Here is a 14,709-nt window from a genome sequence, read left to right as displayed (position 1 = left end):
TTGAAAACTTCATGGTCCAGAGAAATCATAAAAGTAAGAAATCATAAAGAAAATTTAAAAAGTCAAACTAACTGAAAACTAAATGGATAGGTGACAAGCTTGGGGAGAACTGTGATGGCACATAATGAATTAATACAAAGAAAACCAATAGAAAAATTGGTTGAGGTGTGATTGAAGACTTTAGAGAAATGGTCAATAAGATGATTCACTGGGATAACAATAAAATATATAAAAAGTAAAATATCAATTTGATACTTGTGTAGTCTATTACAATAATGTCTATAACTGAATAATGTGGGAAAAATCAAATGTTCCTGATCTGGGTATTTGTGAATGAAAATATTTGTATAAATTGGGTATTTGTGATTCCTCTTATTTCAAACCTAAAAAGAAAGCAATTTAGTAATAAATTTCAAAAAATAAAATATGCATGCACTTTAACCAAGAAATTCTGCTTCCAGAGATTTTCTTTAGAGAAAAGAATACATAAATTATCAAAAATAATGTACAAGAATATTTACTTCCAATTGTTCTAAACTAGTAAAGTTTTGTCCTTAATCAAATTATCAAAAGGAAATTGCATCAGTATATTTTGGAGTGGACATTTAATACGGTATTCTGCATCATTAAAAAAGTTGATGCAAGTCAATATGAATGCAGGTAAATTGCAATAGTATTAAACCAGGTTCTTTCCTCACTTGTCGATGAACCAATGGTTTGTTGGCATAAGAAAGGGACAAATATAACTGAGAACAAATATTTGCATGAATATAATTCTAAACTTATATTAAGAAATTTTTCATTTGCAAGAGCTGGACTTTTTGAGTAAAAAGTGCTTAGTTTAAAAAGTTTGGATTTTCATATTAATAGCCAAAATCTTGACATGCAAGAACATACAAGAACATATAATCAGTTTGGCAGAATGATGCCTGACGAATTTTTCCCCTTTGCTGGACACAGAAATGGGTCTATTTTTCACAGACAAAGTGTAGAGTAATAGAGTTGTACTCTGAGTTACTGTCTGTTGTGGTTTGTGCCTAGATGTTCCCCCAAAGCCTCCTAGCATCGCAGGGATTTTTCAGAGGTGTTGAATCCAGAGTGTGCAAAAGTGAGATTAAGAGTGTGTGATTAGTAAATCAGTCCAGGAAATTAGTCTTGGCTAGGATTAAGGATCTGAGTGCTATACTTGCTTTAGGGCAGGTAGCCTGAATACAATAAAAAGGACAGAAAGACTTTGTCTCCACCTTGGAGGCTTGCTTTTTTGTTGTCTTCTGATGCTATGAACTGTTGCCCCTCTGCCACAGGCCACACTGTCTTGAAGCCAGTTAATTATGGACTGAAACCTCTACAAACTATGAGCTAAATAAACCCTTCCCTCTTTAAATTTGGGAGTGTTGTATTTTGTCTCAGCAACAAGAGAAAACTAACAACGACAGCTCTGAGAAAGAATATGGTTTATGCTTTCTGTTGGCCATGCATTGAAGGTGGCCTACATGGGATGAATTACAAATCCAATGGAATTTATGTGCCTGGAATCACCACGGTTGAGGGAGGAGGTCAAAGAAAGTCATAGACAGACAGGCAGACACACAGACAGATTATGTTTTCCTTCCCTGGTATAGATGGTGACTACACCAAGGACCTTTAAAGAAACTCTGTTTGTGTGTGCTTTAGTTTTCTACTAGTGCTATGTCAAGTTGCAGCATACATATATTCCCTCCCTTAGAAATTCTCTTGTTATTACACGAGGCATACAAGAAGCTCATAAGCAGCCCCTTTGACCATGTCTGGTAACATGTGGGGGTTCTGAGAATGAGACTCTGAACATCTCTGGGGTGACTCCTCAGTCCACTCCAATGAGGAACCACTAACATAAGAAAAGGAATGAATGCCTCATGCATCAGCAGGTGGTCCCATGCTGGAAGCTGGGTGCAGATGGAAGAGTGGGCAGGTTTTAAGGGACTTGTGTTTGGAATACAGAGGATGGGGAATGCGGAACCTGAAAGCCAGATGTTAGCAGATGATTCCAGTCCTTTAAGGTGTAGTAAGAAGAGAAATCATGGATAAACAACAGACTCATCTCTAATCTGCCTACTGTACAGTTAATTCCTAGCCCTGTTCATTTACTGAATATTCATCCCATATGAAAGGAAGAAAAGAGAGAAAAAAATTCCAAAGTAATGAGACTACATAAAACCACGGAGTCAAGCAACCATTCGAGTGACTGAGACCATCATGAATGAGCCAGAATGACTTTCCTACTAATTATAGAATGAATTAAATAGCCTTTTAGAGAGGTATAATCTTATACATTTAAATTCATAAATAAAATACGTATTTCTTGATATAGAAAGTTAACTATAATATATTATTACACGAAAGGACCATATTATAAAATATGGTTATTTTAAATATCCCATTTTATTGTTACCTTGCATTTACATGCACTTATACATATAAAAATACATAAATGCTTATGTCCTATTTTGTGTGTTTCTCCCTTGGAGATTAGATTATGAATCATTTTTATACTTTTTTCTTTATATCTATTCAATTTTCGATGTGTGCAACTGTTGCTATGAGCATCCATTCTTTAAATAATGAGTAAAGACAGGAAAGTCATTTCCATTTTGAAGAAAGGTATGGAAGAAGATACTATCATTTATTACAGATAGTGACGCAGCAGAGAAAGAGCACTGAACAGTAATGGTTTCCAGCAAGACTTGATCAAGTGTTGGTTTTTCAGTTCACTAATCATATAACCTTGGGCAAGTTACCTATAATTTCTGGGGCTCATCTGAAAGCTGGGAATGATATTGTTCGTACTATGTGAAATGCATTGGTTTGACATTTAATGTGTTATTTAATCCTCAAAACAACTCTTGATGTGGCTATTATTATCCCATTATGCAAAATCAAATAGAGAGAATATGTATTATAGCTCACTGAAAAGCCATAATGGAGACCTAAGAAATTCTTGCAGCATAATCAAAAAGAAATGCTTACAGTTCTTAGCATAGTTATAGATGCCACGTACATGCTTGTAAAACAATATATTGATAAATTTGAGTTTAATATCAAATTCCTTTGAGAAATCCAGCAATTTAAGGAGATTTCTATATGTTCTTTGTCATAAGACAGTGGTATAACTTCTTATCTGCTGCCACCCAGGTCTCAGTGATTAAAATTTTGTCTGAGAAATAGACCATTGAATGAAAATATTATAAACCTGTGTTTACTAAATTCAAGGTGTTTTCCATAGCAACTCTGTGTATATACATGTAAATATGTATGTTTTATATAAGTATACAAACATTATCATTTAAAGTTATTAAGCAATTATTAATTATCTAGTACTATGAGACAAAATGTATAGACTCAAAGGAAGAAAGTAGGATTGGGACTATGCACCAAACATAAAAAACTATATGAAGTCAGCATCTAGGCTACTTCTGTATAATCTAAGTGTAGCAGCAATTTATACCTGCTTATCAAGAACCTTTGAGCCTAGAAATATTTTAGAAGTCAGAAATTGTAGGTTTTCAAGAAGGTGCTTAGTACACACACATTGTGTATTGTACTGATGTATGCTATGTAATATGCCCTACAGGTCCATGCCCTGAAATCAAGCACATTGTCATTTTTGCAAAGGAATGAATGAATATTCATACTGACTAGGATAAAGAGTGTCTTTAAGCAGCACTATATCAGTTCTGGTTTTACTGCCAAATGAGTTTGCATTAAACTTCAGGAAAACTTTTCAGTTCAGTTAAACTGTAATTGGAAATGAGGTGCTTCTATTTTCTTTGACTTGCTTTCAGGTTTTCATTGGCTCCTCATTTTGCTGCTCCAGCTAATGTGCTAAAAAGGACTGCGAGTGGTGGATAGAGAAGATATAAAATTACAGCATTGATTCCTATCAGAAGCTTTGTCACTAATGGCAATAAGAAAGTTGTCTACAGGCAGGAAGTTTCTTCTTCATAGTATTAATGTGTGGTCCCCATATGAGTAAAACATATCAATGTCACTGGATATAAAGAGCTGATAAACAGTTTCCCTTACCAAGGCTTTTAGAAGTCTTCAGTTTGCAGGAAAATCTAACTCTTGACTTCTGCTCTCTGGGCTCCTGCTAATGGTATGGCTTATTATCTATTTCAAGTTCTGGTGACTTAGTTGCAATTATTACTACTGATGATATATTTAGTCAAAGCTGTAGGGACTTTTATCATTTGGATGATTATGTGAGTAAGGTGAGTTAAGGGTACATTTTTTCCTGAACTTTGGATAAAATATTTCCATTAGTAATAGTTCAGACATAAACAGTGACAGGACCGTAGAAAAGTTTTAAAACAGAAAACTTTCTACTTCAAAAGGAAGCAGGTAGCTAAGCACTGGCATCAGCACTTAGAGTGTTATAATAGACAAGATATCTGTGAAGTATATGATAATGAGAAAGGATGTAGAAATAGTTTTAGCTCTTTCCCACTTCCCAGTCTGCCAGCTATTCTGTCAACAATGACCCAGCTATGAATGAGGAAAATAGAGGTGTTGTATTTATTGGGCTACGAGGAAGGAGTCTCACAACTGTAGGCTAAGGAGAACAAAAGTTTGGAAGACCCTCTCGACAATCCTGAAAAGAAAAACAATGAGAATGAGAGACGGGACTAGAACTTTTCAAATCTAATTATAAAAAAAATATATTTCTAATTTAATAAAGAGAGTCCCAGTACTCTCTTTATTTATTTATTTTTGGTACCGAGGATCAAGCTTGCAACCTCGCACTTGCCAGGCAGGCGCTTATGCCATTGAGCTAAATCCCTGGCCCTCCCAGCACTCTTATAAACCAGTGGGAGATAATTTTTAGCTTAAAATCCTCTACTCAGTATTTATGTCAAATGGTCTTAACCAAATCCTTGATCCTGTGAAGGCTCATCAGATGTTTTCTTACAACCCTGGCTCTTTATTAGCATGATGAACAAATTTTAATTTTTAAATGTACAAATGTGTTAAATATTTTATTCTCATAATATCTCCTTGGGATGAAAAAGTCAGGATAAGTGCAATTAGATGTTGAACCAAGCGTATAAGCATAATATTGAGAAGTCAAACTCGCTAACTGGAGACATCTGCAATAAATAAGAGGGAAAAAGAGAAAAAGAAATGAGGAGGGCTGTTTTTGCAATGGGCTTCCCATGAGAGCCACAGCTGTGATAAAAAACCACCACTAGATCAAAGCCAAATGTGTAAGGAAAAGACTCACATTAATATCATTGGCATTGGATGTCTGGATTCGGACAAGTCCATCATTACCACCTCTAACCTACAAATATAGTGGCATCTACAAAAGAACCATTTTAGAATTTGAGAAGGGGGTTGCTGAGACGGAGGAGGGTCTTGGATAAACTGAAAGCCATGTGTAAGCATGGGGTCACCATTGATATCTCCCTGTGGAAATCTGAGATCAAAAAGTATTATGTGACTGTCATTGATATCCCTGGACACAAATCAAAAATGTAATTTATCAAAAATGTGATTACAGGGGCTGGGGATTTAGCTCAGTGGCATAAGCACCTGCCTTGCAAGCAGGCAGTCGTGAGTTCTATCCCTGGTACCGATAAAAAAGAAAAGACAAAAACAAAACAAAACAAAACAAAAAAATGTGATTACAGGCACATCTCAGGCTGACTGTGCTGTCCTGATCATTGTTGCTGGTATGGATGAATTCAAAGCAGGTATCCCCAAGAATGGGCAGCCCCATGAGAATGCCCTTCTGGCTTATAGCTGGGTGTGAAACAGCTAATGGTCAGTGTTAAGCAAATTGATTCCACTGAGCCACCCAACAGCTGGAAGAGATATGAAGAAATTGTTGAGGAAGTCAGCATCTACATAAGAAAATCAGCCCCACCCTGACACAATAGCTGTTGCAATGGTGACAACATGCTAGAGCCAACCATTAATATGCCTTTGTTCAAGGGATGGAAGGGTACTCAAAAAGATGTCAATGAGTGGAATCACACTGCTTGAAGCTTTGGATTGTGTCCTTCCACCGCTCACTCAACTGGCAAACATTTGTGGCTATTCCTTCGGGGTGTATTCAAAATTGGTGGTATTGGTGCCATCCCTGTGAGTCAAGGGGAGAGTGGTGTTCTCCAGTCTGGCATGGTGGTCACCATTGTTCCAATTAGCATCACAAATGAAGGAAAGTCTTTTGGAATGTACCATGAAGCTTCAGTGAAGCTTTCTGGGGACAATGTGGGCTTCAATGTCATGAGCATATCTGTCAAACACGTTCATCATGGCAATGTTGCTGGTGACAGCAAAAATGACCCACTGATTGGATTAGCTGGTTTCACTACTCAGGGACTGATCCTGAACCATCCAGCCAGATCAGTGCTGACTATGCGCCTGTACTGGACTATCACACAGCTCGCAATCCTTGCAAGTTTGTTGAACTGAAAGAAAAATTTGATTGCCAATCTGGTAAGAAGCTGGAAATGGCCCAAAATTCTTGAAATCTGGTGATGCTGTCATTGACATGATTGTCATGATTTCAGGCAAGCCCACGTGTGTTGAGAATTTCTCTGTCTGCCTCTGGGACATCTTGCTGTTTGCAATATGAGACCAGTTGCTGTGGGTATCATCAAAGCTGTGAATAAGAAGGCTGCTGGACCTGGCAAGGTCACCAGGTCCACTCAATAAACACCAAAGGCTAAATTAATTTTATTCCCAATACCTGCCAACCCAGTCTTGATAAGTGTCGGAAGACTGGTCTCAGAATTGTTTGTCTCAATTGACTATTCAAGTTTAATAGTGGAAGACTGGTTAATGATAATAGCTCAGCGTAAGACCTTCAGAAAGAAACAAGAATGTTTTGTGAACCATTGTGCACGTGGCGAGTAATCCCAGTATCTTTAAAGTCCAAGTCCAAATCTCTTGTGAGATTCAAGTGCAACTCTTAGCTTGAATTTCTGTAAGAACAAAAAATGAGATATATAATCCCAAGGTACGCTGTTACTGGATAAACATTCTACTTCCAAAAGGGAGAAGTATGAGGCTAGAAAAGAATTGAGTGAATGCATGGTTGAAACCCAGCAGAGCAAACATTAAATCCTGTAGCTCTATATCCAAGGCAATAAAACGTGTGTTCCAATAGCCCCACACCAGTGAACTTACTGGCCGCAGGCACAGGACCTTTGTTTTAGGCTGGCTCCACTCACATCCTGCAGCGTTTGTTGGCAGAAATTCCATATTTTTGACATCTCTGACTTCTTGGTCTCAACTGCACTTTCAACTTCATTCTCACGGCTTTACCTACTGCCATCTCAGGGTGTCTTTGACCGCCCAGGCTTTCCTTTGAAATCTGGGTCGAAATTTCTCTAAATTTACAACTCTTGCCCTGTGTATACTGGTAAAATCAGCTTCATGTTGCTAATACCAAAGTCTGCTGTCAGTGGGAGCAGTAGCTAGGTCCTCTTGGAACACAGATGCAGTGGCCTCTGAGTGCCTGAATATTTGAAAAGAGTGAAATGAATACCACAAAACCAATTCGCTAGAAGGCTCTTATGGTGCAGAGGGCTTAAAAGATATGTTTTCAAATGAATGGTTGATGTTTTTTATCTTTTAGGCAGTGATGGGTGGGGTGTTGGTGATTTGATATGCTTTCAAGTTATCTTTCTTCTTCCTGTAAAAATTTCTTTTTTGTTTTTCAGTGAGCTTAATTTCTTCATCAGTCAGAGAACTCTTTTGGCCCCAGATTTACATTTGGTTTCCTCTAAGTTTTTCAAATTTTTGCTTTCCACCCTATGTTGGCGTTTTGCAAGCAAAGAGAAAATAAAAGGACACGCACACCAAGCATCAGCAAAACGCCTGCCATCCAACCAGCATAAGCAAGCAGCTTTGATTCAAATACAGAACAAAGAAACTCATACTGTGAATGCTTGGGTTATATAGCTTTTTTGCTTCTTGTCCTTATGGGACTTTATGTTTTCATCTTGAGGGGATGTTTCAAGGTCTGCACTTTCCACCAAGACACTGTCAACCAGATGTGTCTGGGACAAAATGGAGTCAGTGCAGCTTCTCTTCATCTCTTCCTTTTTTCTATAGTTTGGCTTTTCTTACCATTTTAGAAGCCAATATTTTAAGTATGAATACTTTATATAAGGATGGGATGCGTTGTACAAGGCATCCCACACCAATTAAACAAATAAGGACAATGATACCATAAAGAAATCTTTGTTTTGGCCAATTGGTATCTGGTAACCATCCATAGGGAAAATCCATAATCCAGTATTGAGTCCTTAGGACATATATATGTTTGGTAAATTCTCATAAATCATGAAGCTTCTCATGAAGGGATTTACTTTTGTTAGAAAAGTTAAAAGAGTACATTCGAGCAATTTCTTGCATCCATGATGGTATAACAGAAGTAGATACTCAATTGTAGCACAATTATCTAAAATTGCTTGTTGGTGTTCCGTTTGTTCTTTGTTTAATAATGCTAAAGCTGTGGAAGTATAAGTCATTTGTTTGACCATATTATAAGCTAGTATACTAACACTGTGATTGGCTCTGGCTACTAGGCCAGGCATGCTAACCAAAGAAATAGTTAAAGCATAAATTTCTGCTTTGGTTAACAGGTTAATAGAATAGTCCTCAAATAGGTCAGTAAAACTAGTTGTAGAAAAAAAAAAAAGACTAGTTGTAGACTGGTGTGAAACAGTGTAGATTCAGGAACAAGCAACAATATAGTAAGGTGGCTAAGGCAACATTCTGTGTTATGAGATAAGTTTGTAGGAATATAATTGAAGGTATACTCTTTTCTTAAAATTTTATTTTATTTTAAAGAGGATAAAACCAAGGAAAATAAAACAATAAAACCAATAAAAAAATAAACCAGTATAAGTGATACAGGATTTCAAAACCTTAAAATACCAACAATAGTTTCCAGTAGTGGCTACAGATACTTTTGGACATAGTAAAAAATTGAACAGAACAGAATAAAATAGGAATAATGAAGCCAAAACAGTGAATGCAATAAAGGGCTTCAGTAATAAAGTCACTAGTAAATCAAAAATGGCTGCCACAATATGTCTTGTTATCTTTCAGATAGCTGCTCCTGCCATCAGATTTAACATAATCAAATAAAACAAAAGAGAATAAAACCCAACCCATTAAACAATGAAAATGATAGGATCTGCTGGCTGGGATCACTTTCCCTGAGAGAGATTTGGGTGTGGCTGTCACCACTCTGGCACCAACTGGTGCATGGCACTGCTTTCCAGGAGGGGATCACACCTGGTGAGGCCCCTGGTTCTCTCCTCCCAAAGTTCTTGAATGGTGAAGACTCACACAGAGAGGCTTGGGTGTGGCTGTCCCCATTCCGGCAGCAGCTGGCCTTGCAGGTATACTCTTCACATGAAAAGAACCATTTAGCCGGGAGAGAAACATGTCCATTTCCATACAATATTGATTCATACCTAGAATAATTCCAAGTTCTACTAGGAAGGCAAGAACATTGGGCGGTACAATTTTCAGTACAAGCATATGAGGCATTTGAAGTTGTCACATATGTCATTTTAACAGCTTTATCAGGCTTTTTACAGGTGGGAGTGTTCCAATTTGGAAAGTCAGCATAAGATAAAATTTTGCTTGGAATAGTGGATAAAATGGTATAATTACTTACGGAAGAAGGGTCTTTGCATCCCAGAATCAGACAGAACCTGAGAATGCCTTTCATTTCTATCTTCTGAGTGAGACAGAAATGAGAGACATTAGCTATTTTTCCAGGTGAACCCAAATATTGTATTGCAATCTTTCCTTGAGGTTGTGGGACTCGAAGGTCCCCACAATCGGCTGTAGGACACATAGGAACAGAATGCAAATAAGCATTAAGGAGTTCATTGTCAATTTGGTAAATACCACCACGAGAAGTTTTCAGCAGTTGGTTTCTCTTCACAAGCATGAAGAAAGTCTTGTGCAGACTGGATCAGTACCTTTATACCAACCCAGGTCACTGGCAGAGCAGTTGTCATCCTGGGTCATTTCCAAGGTGGCCAGGCTTGATTCAGGGAGAGGTGAAACTGTGGAATAGGGTTGTGTGGCCCATGGTGCCAACTCATTTTATGCAGGGCAAATGAATGAGCAGGAATCCATACAGGGCTGTTGGGGATAACACAGAAGCATCTCTTCTACCCCAGCTTAGCAATGGTGCTGGCCCCTGTCACATGCCTGGGTCTGGGGCAAGACTCATTTGAAAGAAATGGAACCAACATAGTCAAAGAGACTTGAAGAGAAACAGTAGAACAGAGCAAAAAGAAGTCAGCCTTGGTAAGTGGTAAAAGGATATCAATTAGATCAGTCTCAAGGAATGCAAGAGCTCCAGTATGTCCCTGAGAGATAAGAGAGGAAATAGCCTTGACAAGGGGAAATGAAGTACTATTAGGTAAGTAGGGCAAATGTAACCATTCAACAATAAACACCTGCGGTTCTAGATGGCAACAAGAGCCCCTGTGGGCAAAGGGGCTGAATGAAAAGTGAGTAAAGAGAGAGGGCAGTCCTTTGGGACTTGCTCCCCCATAACTGTGGTGACTGTGTAAGCAATGCTCTGAAGGGCCTGCTATAGAAAAAGAGAATCAGAGATCACATCAGCAGGATCTGTGTGACCCCGTAAAGCATTGGTTTGAGTGGTTAAGGGAAATAAGGCCTTGCCCAGAGACAGCAGAAGTGGGAGGACCTGGGAGGACCTGGAAGTCCACTATGTGACATTCCATTTGTTCACCTGCCAAATTTTACAGCAGTGTCCCAGCAAAGGTGCAGACAGTAGGAGCTCAAGGCTCCTCACGCAGCAGTTTGTCTATCTTTTCCCAGTCCTCTGTCATGAGAGTTCCTCCCTCAGGATATCAAGGATAATAATCATGAATTTCTCACTATAGTTGTACTACAGTGTGCTCAGGGGCAATGTGGCCCGCCTTCTTAAGCCTGCCTGCTCTTCAGACAGAGAACTCCCCGTGACTTACCTGGGGATTTTCCAAACAAATGAAGTACATGTGTCAGGACCGTGTTCCACCCCAGGAGCACAGCAAAGGCAAGTCACCCTCCACAGCAGACTCCTTTCTTATTGAGTCTCTGTTCAGGAACCAGATGCAGGGGTTTGCAAGCAAAGGGAAAAAATAAAGGGACACACACACCAAGTGTCAGCAAAATGGCTGCTGTCTAGCCAATATAAGGAAGCAGCTTTTTATGAGATAAAGAACAAAGTAAGTTATATTGTGCATGCTTTGATTATAGAACTTGTTTGCTTCTTGCCCTTATGGGACTTCATGCTTTCTTCTTGAGAGGATGTTGCAAAGCCTGCACTTTCTACCAAGACACTGGCAACTGGATGTGTCTGGGACAAAATGCAGACAGTGTGGCCTCTCTACACCCCCCCTCCCCAATTCTCACTGTAAATCTGGTTAAAATCACCCAGCAGTACCCACATCACAGCCTCAACATTGTGCAATACTGAAATTTCATCTATTGAATTAATTACTCTACCATCCTTAATCCCAGTCCTCAGGACAAGGGCAAAACATAAGCAAACCTTGTGTCAGATATCTAAGTTATTTTTCTTAATACTGGAACAAAATATCCAACACCCAAAGGTCAAGGAGGAAAGGTTATTTTGACTCATAGTTTGTAGAGAGATTTCAGTTCATAATCAGCTGGCTCCAAGAGCTCCAGCTGGCAGAGTGGCATGGCACAGGGACATGGCGAGGAGAAATAGTCTATGGCAAGGCTGGCAGAAAGTAGCAAAACAGTGAAACAGCAGCAGTCGGTCTGTGTTTCCTGTTTCTCACGATATTTCCAACAAGGGGAGTCTATTGTTTGTGCCATTCAGGTTGGCGCTTCTATCATCCAAACCCAGAACTGATGAAACCCATTTAGTTATCACATGCATAATGAAGCAGCACACAGCCATGATTCAGCCATCATGCAAAAGCCCCACCTATGAATTTCTGAGACTTTGAAGGAAGATCCAGATGCAGGCCATAACACCAGAGTATAACACATGCAGCCTGCAGTTAAGCAGCTAATGGAGCACTGAAACCTGTGCCTGGCATTTGCTGTCTAGTTTTCTGTAAGCATTCTAGTCCTTTGAGTGCTGACAGAATCACCTTAAGGCTCTGCTTATTTTTTTTCTAGCCTGCATCTCCAAATATTTTCAAATACCTTCAGTAAGCATTTCCAAAGGCTTGTAAACCACTTGGTCAGTCACAGTTGCATCAGCGACTCTACTTCTCCAGTAACATTTTTCTACCGAACATATCAAAAACAACCAAATAGTCAAGAAAACAAATTTTCAAAAGTTAGTCTGGAAATCAAGGAACGTGAATTTATTTTAATTAGGTTTGTGACCTGCTACTTCCTCTCTTAAATATGAAATTACTTTGTAGGCCAAAGTGATAACAGTCATAAGACATTATTATAAACAGAAATGTTTTTAGAATCCAATTTATCTTCTTATGCACAAAATATATAAATACTACCCAACAATGAAAAACTACTTGATTAAACACAGTGGTCAGAGGGTTACCATAATAAGAAGCTCATTAAAATTGATAAGAAAAACACTGAGACCCTAATATGAAAATGAGCAGAGGACATGAACAACAATACATACTGGCAAAGATAATTAGCAAGGAACATATGGGGAAATGTTTAACCTTGTTAGTCTCAAAGGAAAACAAGCTAAAATAATTGTGTTAATATCTTACACCATTTAAATATGTAAGATAAGTGATAAATTCTGGTGAATTCTACTAAATATTATTTAAGAATAATTAATATCAACTTTGTGCAAACTCCTCAAAACAATAGAAAAGGGAAGATTACTCAACTGATTTTATTAAATTAGTATTAACTTAATTCCAAAACCACACAAAATATTGTAAGAAGATAACGCTATAGATTAGTATCTCTTATGAACACAAGATACAAAAATCCTCAAATCAAATAAAAATCAGATAACCATAACCAAGTAGGTTCTATTCCAGGATTATAGGAGTAGTTTAACATCAAAAAAGTCAGCTAGTATAAAATGCACATTATTGCAATGAAGGAAAAAAACTCACACTATTATCTTGAACCATAGAAAAATTATTGACAAAATACAATAGTTCCATAAAAAAAACACTCAATAAGCCAAAAGTAGAAGGAAATTTCCTTAACTTACTAAAAACCATCAACAAAAATTGATAGCTAACATAAACTATATAGGGAAAGACTTGGTACCTCTCCCTATGTTCAAAAACAAGGCATGAATATCTGCTTTCATTTCCATTTGAGACCAGTAGCAGAACCAGTTAGAGCTTGTAGACCAAAAAAAAAAAAAAAAAAAAAAAAAAGAAAAAACAAAACAAACAAACAAAAAAACCCCAACAACAACAACAACAAAAAACAAGTACCAAAATCAGAAACAATCCAAATTCTCCTCAAAATACAAAACAAATTTTCAAAAATTAGTCTGGGAATCAAGGTACATGAACCTATTTAAATTAAGTTTGTGATCTGCAAGTTTAAGTTTGTTTCTCTGATGAGCTAACAAAAATATTTAACAAGTGTAATGGTTTATGTCTGTGTCCCCCAGGCCTCATGAGTTTGCATTGTGCACTTGTGATTGGTTCATTTGGATTGATGGTGTCAGTGCTCCACCCACAAAGGGGTGGAGCCAGGATGTGATGTAATGACAGGAAGAAGGTGTCTCGCTCTTTTGCTGGTTCCTGCTTGCTGTTTGCAGCCGCCATGAACTGCAGCCCAGCCATGCCTGCCTGCCTTGGAGCTAACTGAGTGTGGACTGAAACTTCCAAAAACTGTAAGAAATAAACTTTTCCTTTCCCAACTTGGGCTTCAGGTATTTTGTCTCAGCAACGAGTAAAAAATAACTAAGACAACAAGATTACAGGATATAAGATCAATACATAAAAACATCATTGCATTTTATAGACTACCAAAGAGAAATCTGTAGTGAAATCAATAAACTAATTGTATTTATCAAAAAGAATGTTAAGTAAAAAATTTAACAGAATACATGCAAAACTTGTCCAGTAACAACTAGAAAATATCATTTAAAAAATTAGAGACCTCAGTAAATGAAAAAGGCATCCAATGTTCATGGATTGAAAAATTTCATATTGTTAAAATGACAATAGGTTCTAAATTAGTCTGTAGATTTAACCCAAAATCTTTCAAAATCTCAGCTGTCTTATTTGGGACACAGACTGACAAGACAATTGCAAGATTCATATGGAAATCTAACAGATCCAGATAGTCAAAATACTGAAAAAAAAAAAAAAAACAATTGGAGGACACACCTCCTTTTTGAAAAATAATTTTTTTCAAATTTTTCTTAGTGCATGTTTGTAGTAATGCTTACATTATTCTATCTGGGGAGTTGATACACATACAGCATACATCTTAATATCTTGTATCGTCCCCTTTCCCTTCCTCCTTATTTCTTCCAACCATCTCTTGATCGCCTTCCTTTTTTCTGTATATGTTTGCAGGGCATAATGTTCACGTTTTTTTTGTGGAGTTGTTACATGTACATCCCACATTTTAATTCCTTTTTAAAGTCCTCTTTCCCACCTCTCCTACCCCTCTCCCTCCATCTCTTGATCCCCCTTCCTCTTTGAAAAATATCTATTTTCCTACTTCTTATTATTTGCTTTT

General features: G+C 37.7%; 1 pseudogene; it reads left to right on the top strand.

Annotated features, from left to right (window-relative positions):
- The first annotated feature begins 5,239 nt into the window (after positions 1 to 5,239).
- Positions 5,240 to 6,699, top strand: LOC100726979 (elongation factor 1-alpha 1-like; annotated as a pseudogene).
- The last annotated feature ends 8,010 nt before the right edge of the window (positions 6,700 to 14,709 follow it).

This window comes from Cavia porcellus, unplaced genomic scaffold, assembly GCF_034190915.1.
Source record: "Cavia porcellus strain 051 isolate PalLab524CR breed Dunkin Hartley unplaced genomic scaffold, mCavPor4.1 scaffold_21, whole genome shotgun sequence".
In the NCBI taxonomy this organism is placed as follows: Eukaryota; Metazoa; Chordata; class Mammalia; order Rodentia; family Caviidae; genus Cavia; species Cavia porcellus.
This window is presented reverse-complemented; position numbering and strand designations above follow the sequence as displayed.